The following is a 14,861-nucleotide window of genomic DNA, read 5'->3' as shown; positions in this document are numbered from 1 at the left end:
TGTGCAGATCTGAACCGAACAGAATACCCCTGGGATGAGTTAGAACGTGGACTTCACTCCAGACCTCTGGTTTCTTGAAGAAGAATGGGCTGCCATTCCTCCACATACATTCATGCACCTCACTAAAAGTGTCCTCAGTAGAGTTCAAGCCGTCGTAAGGGCGATGGGTGGACAAACCCCATATTAATATCCATTAACAAGTAACTGGATACTTTTGATCTGATAGTGTATCTATCTATAGTCTAAGGAGACTATACACTGCATCCCAATTGTTGTTATTTATGTCTGGAAGTCTAAGAAACGAACGCTACGCAAGGATTTTTGTTATTTATAAAGTTAAATGGTTCAAATGGCTCTGAGCACTATGGGACTCAACTGCTGAGGTTATTAGTCCCCTAGAACTTAGAACTAGTTAAACCTAACTAACCTAAGGACATCACAAACATCCATGCCCGAGGCAGGATTCGAACCTGCGACCGTAGCGGTCTTGCGGCTCCAGACTGCAGCGCCTTTAACCGCACGGCCACTTCGGCCGGCTATAAAGTTAAAAACACCTCAAAACACCTCAAAAAATGAAGCCGTGGACCCGTAATCCAGGACAACCCTAGATAAGTACACTGACATGACAGAAGTCATGTACGGATGTCGGTAGTACCGCGTACACTAGGTACGAAAGGGCAGCGTATACGCGGAGCTCTCATTTGTACGCAGATGATTCATGATTATGGCCGCGCGACGAGAATTAACAGACTTTGAACGTGGAATGATAGTTGGAGCTGGACGTATGGGACATTCCATTTCGGAAACCATTGGCCGGCCGAGGTAGCCGCTACAGTCTGGAACCGCGCGACCGCTACGGTCGCAGGTTCGAATCCTGCCTCGGGCATGGATGTGTGTGATGTCCTTAAGTTAGCTAGGTTTAAGTAGTTCTAAGTTCTAGGGGACTGATGACCTCAGCAGTTAAGTCCCATAGTGCTCAGAGCCATTTGAACCCGGAAACCGTTAGGGAGTTCAAAATTCGAGATCCACAATGTCAAGAGTGTGCCGAGAATACCACACTTGAGGCATTATCTCTCACCACGCACAATGCAGTGGCAGACGACCTTCACGGCCTAGAGCAGCGACGTTTGCACAGAGTTGTTTGTGCTAATAGACAAGCAACACGGCGTGAAATACCCGCAGAAATCAATGTGGGAGTACGACGAATGTATCCTTTAGGACAGTGCAACGAAATTTGACGTTAGTGGGCTACGGCAGCAGACGACCGACGTGAGTGCCTATGCTAACAGCACTACATCACCTGGAGCGCCATATCTGTTGGACCATAGACGACTGGACAACCTTGGTCTGGTCAGATGAGTTCCGATTTCAGTTCGTAGGAGCTGACGGTAAGGTTCGAGTGTGGTGCAGACTCCACGAAGGCAAGGCTGATGGTGGCTCCGTAATGTGCGCTGTGTTTACACGGCATGGACTGGGTCCTCTAGTCCGACTGAACCGATCATCGGCTGGTAATGGTTACGTTCGACTATTTGGAGACCATTTGCAGCCACCCATGGACCTCATATTCCCAAACAACGATTAAATTTTTATGGATGAAACGCACTATGTCACTGCACCACAATTGTTCGCGATTGGGTTGAAGAACATTCTTAACAATTCGAGCGAATCATTTGGTCACCCAAATTGTCCGACATGGGACATAATCGAGAGCTCGGTTCGTGCACAAAATCCTTTACCGGCCACACTTCCGCAATTATGGAAGGCTGCAGAGGAATAATGGCTCAATATTACTGCAGGGGACTTCCAGCACATTTTGATTTCATGTCAAGTCAAGTTGCTGTATTACGTTGGGCAAAATCAGGTCAAACAATATTAGGAGATATCTCATGACTTTTGTCACCTCATTGTATTAGTGGGAGGGGGGCTCGTAATTAATTTGTTTCTGAATAAACATTAGGTATATCCCAGTGGACATAGGGAACTAGTCCTTAGGCCGGTATTACACTATCAAATTTCTTTGTCAAATATCTTTGTCCAATATCTGTGTCAAAGGTATTTGATTGTGTAATAGGGAACTTTGTCAAATGTTGCCCAATATTTGATCAAATCTAGGGCCTCGCTGTAGATTTGATCAAAGAAGTCGCTTGTCTTCTGTTCACTGCAATGAGACATGCTACCACATGGAGCGCGAGCATCGCTGCATTCTGTCGTCTGTAGTGTTTTTATAAACATTGCGGTAAACACAGTTGGTGTGTGCCGACAACTACAAAATTAATAGAGATGTATGAAGCTGATGAGGCGCTTTACAACGTGAGGCACGCTGAATACAAACGTAGATTACGAAGATTGGAGACCTGACCTGACCTAACCTAACCTAACCCTCTCCTGTAGCAAGGAATCGGAGTGTTACAGTGCGTCTGTCTTCTGCAGATGTAGCAGTTCTTAAATGAATATTGCGCTTTGTGATATGAGGATACACTTCATTGAGCACATACAGAAATGAATGATCATCCATTCTTAACTAATTGATGTACGACTTGACGTCCTTCACTATAACCTCACGTAACAAGTTTTGTTGAATGCTTTTATCGTGTCGTAGTAAAACCCACGGCTTCACCCAGTTATGTTTCCTCCCCCCCCCCCCCCCCCCTCCGCTTCTCTTCCGTATATGCGCACAGTACGATTGTGGTACCTGCAAATGCTGCGGTTAATAACAAGTTGTTGTTGTCAGCCAGCTTGAACTTTGACGATAAATATGATGACAGTGTAATACCCCTTCTAGCGCTACGTCAAAGATCTTTGTCAAATATATTTGACGGAATATTTTATCACATCTTTGATCAAATCTTTGACAAAGAAATTTGATAGTGTAATACCGGCCTTAGAAACGCAGCAGTCACAGAAAGGACGTGGCGGGCTGCAGTGTCACTACGGGGCGCCGCCCTTGGCCTTGGCTCGGCCGGGCCGCAGCTGCCGCTCCCCGCGCCCCACAGGCAGGTGTTGCCCGGCCCGCCACACACCTGCCGGCCGGCGGACAGCTTGCGGCCGCACCTGGCGCGCAGGCACGCCAGCGGTCAGCGCCTCCCTCTGCCTCATCCTGACACGTCATTAGTGCGGGCTCGTTCTGGCGTTTGCACGAGGACCACATCTTTGTTGCCTAATTACAGGTGTTCTGTAATGAAACAAGCGAAGTATTTGTTCCAAGCAGTATATAATTAACCTAATCACTTTCTGGTGGTGCAAAAGCAGTCAGCCCCGACGATAAAAGCGTGGGGGGCGGAGGAATGGGCCTGAGACATTGGGTTCTCCACAGTGGCGGCTCGTAGATATACCGTCTAGGTGTTAACAAATTTTTAAATTCAGATAAATATGAGAGTACGAAATTAATAGCATCTGCCGTATAACAGTTACACTCATCAACATATTTATACAACTTCAGACGCTGTCGATAGTAATAATAATAATATTAAGCATAACTTGTCTGAAAAAAGGAAGAATTGTTTTTGCGGAATTTTGTTGCTTTGTACATAATTAAGTACATTTTACGACAAGAACGAAATAATGTTTAAGTTTTCGCTGCTCTCCGTTACGCATTTTTGTGTAAGTGTGATGTTTTGGTGCCTTTTTATTTTTATTTTTTCGGATATATGTACCAGCTCCCTATTTCATGTATTATTTAACGAGTTGAATTCTGGCCTGAAAATCAGGCATTCTTACTTTGCACCCACAAATCGACTTACGCTTATTATACATTTCTTTGTTAAATGTTCGCTTGTAGTAGCTTATTTGATTTCATCACTTTCTCAGACAACCAATCTGGTCTGAAATGCTCTAGTTTCTTTGTGGTTAACTTTTCCTGGTAATTTTCTCTGCTGTTAGTTCTTAATACAGGTTCATCAGAGTTCATGTTGACACTCCACTCGAAAGCCGATTCCTGCACAGTAGACAACCAACACCAAACACAGACTGCCGTTTGCGTAAATGATTTAATTCAAGTAGTACTATCTACCAACAAGGTCACTTGACTGCAATACAAATAAGGCGTGGAGAAACACGAGGGCCAAAACACGCCATGTTCGACTCCACCGTCCCCCCCCCCCCCCCCCGACCCCCCCCCTGTTTAAGTGACTATCAGAGAAACCAATGAGACAGCTTTTCGTGAATGTTCAAATATACACTACGTGGTCAAAAGTATCCGGACACTCCCAAAAACATACGTTTTTCATATTAGGTGCATTGTGCTGCTACCTATTGCCAGGTACTCCATATCAGCGACCTCAGAAGTCATTAGACATCGTGATAGAGCAGAATGGGGTGCTCTGCGGAACTCACGGACTTCTAACGTGGTCAGGTGATTGGGTGTCACTTGTGTCATACGTCTGTACGCGATATTTCCAAACTCCTAAGCATCCCTAGGTCCACTATTTCCGATGGGATAGTGAAGTGGAAACATGAAGGGACACGTAGAGCACAAAACCGTACCCGCCGTCCTCGTCTGTTGACTGACAGAGACGGCCGACTGTTGAAGAGGATCGTAATGTGTAATAGGCAAACATCTGTTCAGAAAATCACACAGGAATTCCAAACTGCATCAGGATCTACTGCAAGTACTATGACAGTTAGGCGGGAGGTGAGAAAACTTGGATTTCATGGTCGAGCGGCTGCTCATAAGCCACACATCACGCTGGTAAATGCCAAACGACCCCTCGCTTAGTGTAAAGAGCGTAAACATTGGACGATAGAACAATGGAAAAAAATTGTGTGGACTGACGAATCACGGTACACAATGTGGCGATCCGATGGCAGGGTGCGTGTATGGCGAATGCCGGTGAACGTCATCTGCCAGCGTGTGTAGTGCCAACAGTAAAATTCGAAGGCGGTGGTGTAACGGTGTGGTAGCGTTTTTCAGAGGGGGCTTGCACCCCTTGTTGTTTTGAGTGACACTATTACAGCACAGGCCTACATTGATCTTTTAAGTACCTTCTTGCTTCCCGCTGTTGAGGAGTAATGCGGGGATGGCGACTGCATCTTTCAGCAAGATCTAGCAACTGTTCATAATGCACGGTTTGTGGCAGAAACGTTACATGACAATAATACCCCTGTAATGGACTGGCCAGCACAGAGTCCTGACTTGAATCCTATAGAACACCTTTGGGATGTTTTGGAACGCCGACTTCGTGCCAGGCCTCAACGATCGACATCGGTACCTCTCCTCAGTGCAGCACTCCGTGAAGAATGAGCTGCCATTTTCCAAGAAACCTTCCAGCACCTGATTGAACGTATCCCTGCGAGAGTGGAAGCTGTCATCAATGCTAAGGGGGGCGAACACCAAACTGAATTACAGCAATACCAATGCAGGGCGCCACGAACTTGTAAGTCATTTTCAACTAGGTGTCCGGATGCTTTTGATCACATAGTGTATGTACAATGTTGGCCTATAGTACAGATAAACCATAAGATCAACAGGTGTCAGAAGCACGAATAAATGCTACAGTCTCACAATCGACGATGATGTGCTTTATGGTTCTCAGCGCCTCAAACGAATTACTCTATGATAAAACCCAAAACTTTATGTACCATGACTCATTCAGAATCCCACGAAATCTAACCAAAAAATCCAGAAAGTCATATTTAGTAATTCAACCAAGGTATTCGGGGGAGATTTTGCTGACTACGAAGAAATCACATATGGGGCTGCCCAAGGCTCAGCTTTAGGTCCACTATTGTTCCACATACCTGTAAACCATCTTCTGTCTAATACAAACAAGCAGTCCTAGTTTTTTCTGTGGTTGCCACTAGTATTGCAATCGCTGCAAGCGTACATACAGCAACAGAAGAAATGGTAAACAGTGTTTTTAAATATATCACCGACTAGTTGTCTACAAATGGTCTAACTCTCAGTGTCAAAAAGACAACATTTTCATTTCTGTACATCTACAGGTACTACACCACTGATAAATGGAATGGATGGTGAGGAAATAATAGATAGGGTGGAAACTTCAAAATTTTTAGGTGTCCATACTGACGAGAATTTAAACGGGAAAAAGCACATTTTTGACAGCTAAAACTATTTAGTTCAGCCCTATATGCACTTAAAACCATTGCAAATATAGGGAGGGACAAATATGTAAGCTGACATATTTTGGATATTTTCATTACATAATGTGATCTAAAACAATGTTCTGGGGTAATTCACCTTTAAGAAAGGAAGTCTTCATTGCTGAAAAACGTGCTATGAGAATAATATGTGGTGTTCACTGACGACAACCTTATAAACATATGTTTTTTGTCTGTGTTGGCCTGCTTTTATGGTCTATGGAACATTAAGTAACTGCTAGAAGAGCTCTCGGTTTTTAATTAATAAGAACTCATGTATATTATAACATTCTCATTGTTACACTTCGACACATTTGTGCCTATGCGATGCTACTGCAATTAGGGCTGCCAGGTACAAAAATAGAAAACCCAGACTCGGCGTTATATTTAGCAGGGCATTATAAATAGGAGTAGTCATTTAGTTATTTTCGATCGCTTATTAATAATCGGTTACTGTCTGTTGTTTGCGATATAATCCTTAAACGTGCTTAACTAAAAGAAAAACAATCAGTAAACCGTCTTGTAGGTCCAGAATGAGATTTTCACTCTGCAGCGGAGTGTGCGCTGATATGAAACTTCCTGGCAGATTAAAACTGTGTGCCGGACCGAGACTCGAACTCGGGCGGGACCTTTGCCTTTCGCGGGCAAGTGCTCTACCACAAGTATTAGTTCTGCAAAGTTCGCAGGAGAGCTTCTGTAAAGTTTGGAAGATACCGGCAGAAGTAAAGCTGTGAGTCGTGCTTGGGTAGCTCAGTTGGTAGAGCACTTGCCCGCGAAAGGCAAAGGTCCCGGGTTCGAGTCTCGGTCCGGCACACAGTTTTAATCTGTCAGGAAGTTTCGTCTTGTAGGTGTCGGTGAAGCGTGGACCTTATAGATACACGATGGCATAGCATGGAGTGCGGTGGTGAGATCCCGTCGGGAGCCCAGAGGCGCTAGTGAAAGAACAATAGGTATACATCTACATGGATACTTTGCAAATCACTCTTAAATGCCTGGCAGAGGGTTCATCGAACCACGTTTACAATAATTCTCTATTATTCCACTCTTCAAGAGCACGCGGAAAAGAACGAACACCTATATCTTTCCGTCTGAGCTTTGATTTTCCTTATTTTGTTACGATGATCGTTTCTCCCTATGTAGGACTGCGTCATCAAAAGGTTTTCGCATTTGGAGTAGAAAGTTGACAACTGAAATTTCGTGAAAAGGTCCCGCCGCAACGAGAGACGCCTTTGTTTTAATTTTGTCCACCCCAAATCCTGTATCATGTCTGTGACACTCTCTCCCCTATTTCTCGATGATACAAAACGTGTTGCTCTTCTTTGATCTTTCACGATCTACCCCGTTAACCTATCTGATAAGGATCCCACACCGCGCGTCAGTACTTGAAAAGATGACGGACAAATGCAATGTAGGCAGTCTCTCTAGTAGGTCTGTTGCATCCTGTAAATATTCCACCAATAAATCGCAGTCTTTGGTTCGCCGTCCCAACAACATATTTTCTTTCCAATTTAAGTTCTTCGTAATTGTAATTCCTAGGTATTTAGTTGAATTTATAACCTTTAGAGTTGAGTGATTCATCGCGTAACCGAAGTCTAGCGGATTCTTTTTAGCACTAATGTCAATGACCACTCTTTTCATTATTTAGGGTCAGTTGCAAATTCTCGTACCACACAGAAATCTTTTCTAAACCGTTTTGCCAATTGTTCTGATGGCTTTATTAGACAATGAACGGCAACATCACCTCCAAACAACCAAACGGCTGCTCAAACTGTCTCCTAAATCGTTTATATAGATAAGGAACAACAGAGGGCGTATAACACTACCTTGGGAAACGCCAGAAATCACTTCTGCTTCAGTCGATGACTTTCCGTCATTACTACGAACTGTGACCTCTTTGATAGGAAATCACTAATCCAGTCGCATAATTGAGACGATATTCTTTAAGCACGAAATTTCATTATAAGCCGTTTGTGAGGTATGGTGTCCAAAGCCTTCGGGAAATGTAGAAACTCGGAATCAGATTGCAATCCCTTATCAACAGCACTCAACACTTCGTATGAATAGAGAGATTGGTGTGCTTAACAAGAACGATGTTTTCTAAATCCATACTGACTGTGTGTCAATACAGCGTTCTCTTCGAGGTAAATAATAATGGTCGATCAAAACATATGTTCCAAAATCCTGCTGCATAACGACTTTAATGATATGGGCTTGTAATTTAGTGGTTTATTCCTATTGCTTTCTTCAATAGTGGTATGAATTGTTCAACATTCTAGGCATGGATGTTTCGCCGAGTGAGCGGTTGTATATGCTTGTTAAGCTATTGCATCAGCATACTCTGATAGGAACCTGATTGGTATACAGCCTGGACGGGAAGACTTGCTTTTATGAAGCTATTTAAGTTGCTTCATTATTGCGAGGATATTCACTTCTAAGTTACCCATGTTGGTAGCTGTTCTTGATTCTAATTCTGGAATATTTACTTCGGTTTTCTTTGGTGAAGGATTTCAGAAGGCTGCGTTCAGTAACTCTGGTTTAGCAGCACTGACGTCGATAATGACACGCCTATAGTATTGGAAAGGCTGTAAGGGAAAGAATACAAGCAGGAAACAGAGCTTACTTTGCAAATATGCAACTTTTCAGAAATAGCGTTGTTACAAGGAAAACAAGATTGCTAATATATAACTCCCTAGTCGGCCCAGTTATCACGTACGGGTCAAATGTATTGACACTGACAGAACATGAAAAAAATTCACTATGAACCTTTGAGCGGAAAATGCTAAGCAAAATCTGTGGTCCAATAAGGGAGGAAGAAGGCTGGAGAATACTCTACAACGCCGGGTTACAAGTGTTAATACAAAGTAGGATCATAGCAAAAATTGTGAAATCACAGCGAATACGAAGGCTAGGGCACGTCGAGAGAATGGCAAAGGATAGAATCCCAAAGAAAATGATGGCCTAGAGCAAAACAGATTGAGGGCGTTATAGTGGATCTTTCCAGTATGGGAGTCCGGGGGCAGAAAAGAGCAGCAAACAACCGAGAAATGTGGAGGAAGATCGTTGAAGAACTTTTTTTAAAAGTTCTAAACATGACTGCGTAGTCAGCGACTGTTTACAAATTAAAGTTAAAGCAATTACATCCCTCGGTCACAAAATTTAAGCCTTTTGACCTGGTTCCGATACTTCTATGTGTGCCTTCAGCGGAAATTAAATATTCAATGTGGCCAATAACATAAGTACAAAACTATGGGAAAATTTTTTATATAAAAGTGTAAGTACTGACTAACAGTACAAGAAATAAACAGTACTTACATGTCACGTGTAAGATAAATATCAAGCCATAAAGAATTTGTCACAAAAATTTAAAACAGAATACATGGAAACCGAGCCACTATGGGCTGCTCATACACATAAAGCCACAGGTAGCAACAGACTGAGGCGCCGGCGTTAGCAAGTGCGGGGAGATGAACATTACACCAAGAGTGCCATCTAGTAGCCGTGAATACAAGTAGGCTACTTAACATTTAAAATATAGACAGATGAATGCTAACATGAACATTATTTGGTACATGAACTAACAGGCAAAGTTTTATTTGATAGCAGCAGACATTGCAACTTTTTGTTTACGTAAAACTTAGAAGTACAGTTTGAAGACTCACCAAGGGCTGTAGCGCTACCGAAGAAGAAAAGAAGTCATCGATAATATTTTCATTGCTATTGGGCAGAGAAAGCACTGATTGCGTCTTTCGGCTAGCATATTTTACATACGAGCAGAATTTCTTTGGATTTTCTAACAGGTTTCGAGACAATGTTTCAATGTGGAAACTATTATAAGCATCTCGCTTTAAAGTTCACGCTAAATTTCGAGCTTCAGTAAAAGACTGCCTATGTTGGAGATTTTGCGTTCGTTTAAGTTTGGGATGCTTTTACCGTTGTTTCTGCAACAGTGTTCTGGCCCGTTTTGCCTACCAAGAGGAATCAGCTCCGTCGTTTGTTAATTTATTTGGTATAAATCTCTCCGTTACTGTCGATACCATATCTTTGAATTCAAACCACGGAGAATGGAAAGCAAAGGAGCTCAAGATGTCAGCTGCATCGGCACTTTATGCGGAATCAGCGGCGACGAGTGAAAATGCATGCCAGCCTGGGATTCGAACCCGGAATCTCCTGCTTCCCAGGCAGTTGCGTTAATCACAGCGCCACCCAAACACGATGTTTATCGCAACTGCCAGGACTATCACAGTACATCCCATGGCCGACCCATGGTGCAAATGGCTCTGAGTGCTATGGGACAACTTCTGAAGTCATCAGACCCCTAGAACTTAGAACTACGTAAACCTAACTAACCTAAGGACATCACACACATCCATGCCCGAGGCAGGATTCGAACCTGCGACCGTAGCGGTGGCGCGGTTCCAGACTGTAGCGCCTAGATCCGCTCGGCCACTCCGGCCGGAGGCCGACCCATGCTCTCAGCTAGTGTCATGTCCTCCATGCTCACTATTTTCAGATTCCCGTATGAGGTGTAATGTGATTTTGCATCTACAATGGAAGTGGTAAACATGTTCGAAAGAACAGACACCCGCGGAATCTGTAGTTGTTATGCATATTATGTAAAGTGAAGGTCGAGGGAGGGCTGTGGGGAAAAAGGATAGGAAAGGGAAGGAATTCATGATATCAGCTGCACCGCGACTGTATGCAGACTCAGCAGCGCCGAGTGAAAATACGTGACAGACCGGGATTCGAACCTGGGTCTCCTGCTTGCTGGGTAGTTCCATTAACCACTGCGCCACCCGGACACAGTGTTTATTGCAATTACTTGGACTGTCTCGGTATACCCCCTCCTCTTCACCGGTACACATTATCGCCTAGTGTCACCTGCCCACAGTCTCTGCCCATGTCCTCCTGTGGTAATCTCAATGTAAGCAGCATGAAGAACATGGATTGGGGCTGCGGATAGGTGGCGCTAGGTGGGAATATGGGTCAGCTAGGAGATGTTATTGCGATATACACTGTGTCCAGGTGGCGCAGTGGTTAGCATAACTGCCGAGTAAACATGAGATCCCTGTTCGAATCCCTGTCTGGCATGCTTTTTCACTTGGCGCCGCTGATTCCGCATTAAGTACCGATGCAGCTGACATCATGAGTTCCTTCCCATTCCTTTCTCGCCCGTCCCCGTTCCCCCGCCCCCTGAGGGTTCGGGGGTTAGAATAGGCCCGCGGTATTCCTGCTTGTCGTAAGAAGCGACTAAAAGGAGTCTCAAAAGTTTCGGCCTTATGTGATGGTCCCCTCTCGGGTTTGACCTCCATCATTCTAAATTCTTCCGAAGAGCGAGCCAATTGGGGAAGGGCGCCTTACATGGTGCACTGTATCTGTCGTGCGTTGAGATCTTTAGCCGACTTTCTCGTCGTTGCAATGCTGTCCCGCTCGTTTTCCATCTCTTGGGCGGGGATACGTCCCTGGGTGCGATTACCACGTTGCACTGTGCAGTGTTGCGTTTTACTGCGACGACGACCTTGGACATTTTTGCACCTAAGATCCAGCACGGTAGCCAGTCCGTTGTGGTGGGGCCACCATGTACCCTGATGGTTGTAGCCCCATGACAACACAGGGATCGCTCTGCTGATGCCTGCGCCGTTAACTCCCCACGTATGCCAAGGAGCCGATGCCTATCTCCCTGCGCCATTGGGACTCCCGGCAATGGCCATCCTGCCAGTTGGCCCTTGCTGAGGCTGAGTGGCGCCCGTGGGGAGGACCCTTGGTCGGAGTGGGTGGCATCAGGGCGGATGATCCGCAATGAAGCGTGGTACATCATCTCTCGCTGGTGACCAGCCGCCAGCAGTCTCTAAGCGTTCTTGGGCTCAATTTAACGCTCAGAAATACGATCCGAAAACGTTCCCCTCCCAGGCCACACCGTGGGAAGAGCGTAAGTCTCAGAATTGCAGTGACAGTTATTCGCCCCGGTTCCTAGTTTGTACGAGATCTGATGGAGAGTCTTTCATGCCCACAAAGGTTGGTTGGTTGGTTTGGGGAAGGAGACCAGACAGCGTGGTCATCGGTCTCATCGGATTAGGGAAGGATGGGGAAGGAAGTCGGCCGTGCCCTTTCAGAGGAACCATCCCGGCATTTGCCTGGAGTGATTTAGGGAAATCACGGAAAACCTAAATCAGGATGGCCGGGCGCGGGATTGAACCGTCGTCCTTCCGAATGCGAGTCCAGTGTTGCCCACAAAGCCTCAGTTCTTTGTAGAGCATTTAGAGGACAAGTTTGAGGAGGTGGAGGGCTTGTCCAAAATGCGCTATGGGTCAGGTTTGATAAAAACAGCATCCTCTGCCCAGTCACGCAGGTTACTTGCTAGTGACAAGTTGGGGGATGTTAAAGTTACCATCACACCATATAAGAGTTTAAATATGGTCCAGGGTACTATTTTCCATAGGGACCCACTTTTGCAGTCTGATGACGAGCTGCGCGCCGACTTAGAGCGTCGAGGTGTTCATTTCGTCCGGCACGTTCATCGGGGTCCGAGGGATAACCAGGTTGCTACCGGTGCCTTCATATTGACCTTCGAGGGTGATACATTACTGGAGAAGGTCAAGGTGATGGTCTACCATTGTGATGTCAAGCCCTATATCCCTCCCCTGATGCGGTGCTTTAAGTGCTGGAAGTTCGGCCATATGTCTTCCCGCTATACTTCCAGCCTCACATGTCGAGATTGCGGACGCCCATCACATCCCAATACTCCATGTGCCCCGCCTCTCATCTGTGTCAACTGCAGAGAACATCATTCACCTTGCTCACCAGACTGCAAGATTTTACAGAAAGAGCGCAAAATCATGGAATATAAGACCGTGGACCGACTGACCTATACTGAGGCTAAGAGAAAATATGAACGTCTACATCCTGTGCGAATGACTTCCTCGGGAGCAACATCCCCTCACACATCGGGAACATCCGTCCCCACTTCTAAGCCGAAGAAGCATTCCCCTTCTTCAGCTTCTCTCACTCGCAAGGGGTCCCTTGGGTCCCTCCCTTCCCTGGTTTCCACAAGCGGGAAGACTGACGCCCGACAGTGGCATAAGTGCCCACAACCAGCTGGTCATAGGGCTTCGTGATCCTCCTCCGTCCTGGAGTCTGAATCAGTGAAGCCCTCCCGGCCAGTGAAACCCCAGCGAAACCCAAGGAGCAGCATGAGAAATCCAAGTGGAAGACCTCTAAGGCCAAGGAACTTGCGGTGGCACCCACCCCACCGCAACCTTCGAGCTCTGCGTCTGAGGATGAGGTGGAGATCCTGGTGTCCGCTGAGGACCTCAATCTCGCCAGTCCCTCAGACGCAATGGATAGCACTTGCACAGCTGCTCAATCGGAGGCAGTAGGTGACCCAGCGGCGTAATCTGCCTCCCCAGTCCCTTCACGCCTTTCTCAGCCATGGACAATATCATCCTTCAGTGGAACTGCAGCGGTTTCTTCCAACATCTTGCTGAGCTCCAACAACTTATCAGCCTACACCCTTTCCTCTGCATTGCTCTTCAAGAAACATGGTTTCCAGCAATGCGAACACCAGCCCTCCGTGGCTATCGGGGTTATTATAGGAACCTGGCAGCTTATGAAAGGATATCTGGTGGTGTCTGTATCTACGTCCTTCACTCCATTCACAGCTAGTCTGTCCCTCTACAAACACTTTTAGAGGCTGTCGTTGTTCGGGTGTGGACGCCACAGGCTGTTACTATCTGCAGTCTTTATCTTCCACCGGATGGTGATGTCCCACAGCATGTCCTGGCTGCGTTGATAGTCCAATTGCCGCCCCCCATTCTGTTACTGGGCGACTTCAACGCCCATAACCCTCTGTGGGGTGGATCAGTACAACAGGCCAAGACGCTACCGTTGAGCATGTACTGGCACAGCTCGACCTTTCCCTCTTAAATGATGGTGCCCTCACACATTTCAGTGTGGCACATGGCACCTACTCAGCAATCGACCTTTCAATCTGCAGCCCTAGCCTCTTACTGTCTGTCCAATGGAGTGTGCATGACGACTTGTGTGGTAGTGACCACTTTACAATCTTTCTGTAACTGCCACAACGTCACTCTTCTGGGCGCCCTTGCAGATAGGCTATGAATAAGGCTAACTGGGACTTGTTCTCCTTCACTGCCGCTATTGAGCCTCTTTCTAATGAAGCCACTGATATGGTGGTTCACTCGGTCACCACCGGCATCGTTACTACCACAGAATCAGCCATTCCTCGTTCTTCTGGGTCCCTTCGGCGGAGGACTGTGCCTTGGTGGTCGCCTGCGATCGCCGAGGCGATTAAAGATCGCAGGCGGGCGCTCCAGTGTCACAAGCGGCATCCCTCATTAGAAAACCTCACCGCCTTTAAACGGCTCCATGCGTGGGCCCCGCCGCATCATTCGCCAACACAAGCAGGAGTGCTGGGAATGGTATGTCTCCACTATTGGCCTCCATATCTCTTCATCGCAGGTTTTGGCTAAGATTAGGCGCCTCTATGACTATCGGACCCCTGTCAGCGTCCCTGTGCTCTCAATGAATGGAGCAGTTTGTACTGACTCCGACATCATTGCAAACCGCTTAGCAGACCATTTTGCTCTCAGTTCCGCTTCTGTGAATTACCCACTGACCTTCCACTCCATTAAAGAGCGGTTGGAACGTCAGAGCCTTTCATTTCACACCAGCCATCCTGAATCCTACAATGTCCCATTCACTGAGTGGGAATTCTACAGTGCCCTAGCCGCTTGCCCTGATACAGCTCC

The sequence above is a fragment of the Schistocerca serialis genome, chromosome 2 (assembly GCF_023864345.2).
Source record: "Schistocerca serialis cubense isolate TAMUIC-IGC-003099 chromosome 2, iqSchSeri2.2, whole genome shotgun sequence".
NCBI lineage: Eukaryota > Metazoa > Arthropoda > Insecta > Orthoptera > Acrididae > Schistocerca > Schistocerca serialis.
The sequence above is the reverse complement of the archived record's forward strand: the minus strand, read 5'-3'. Positions refer to the sequence as shown.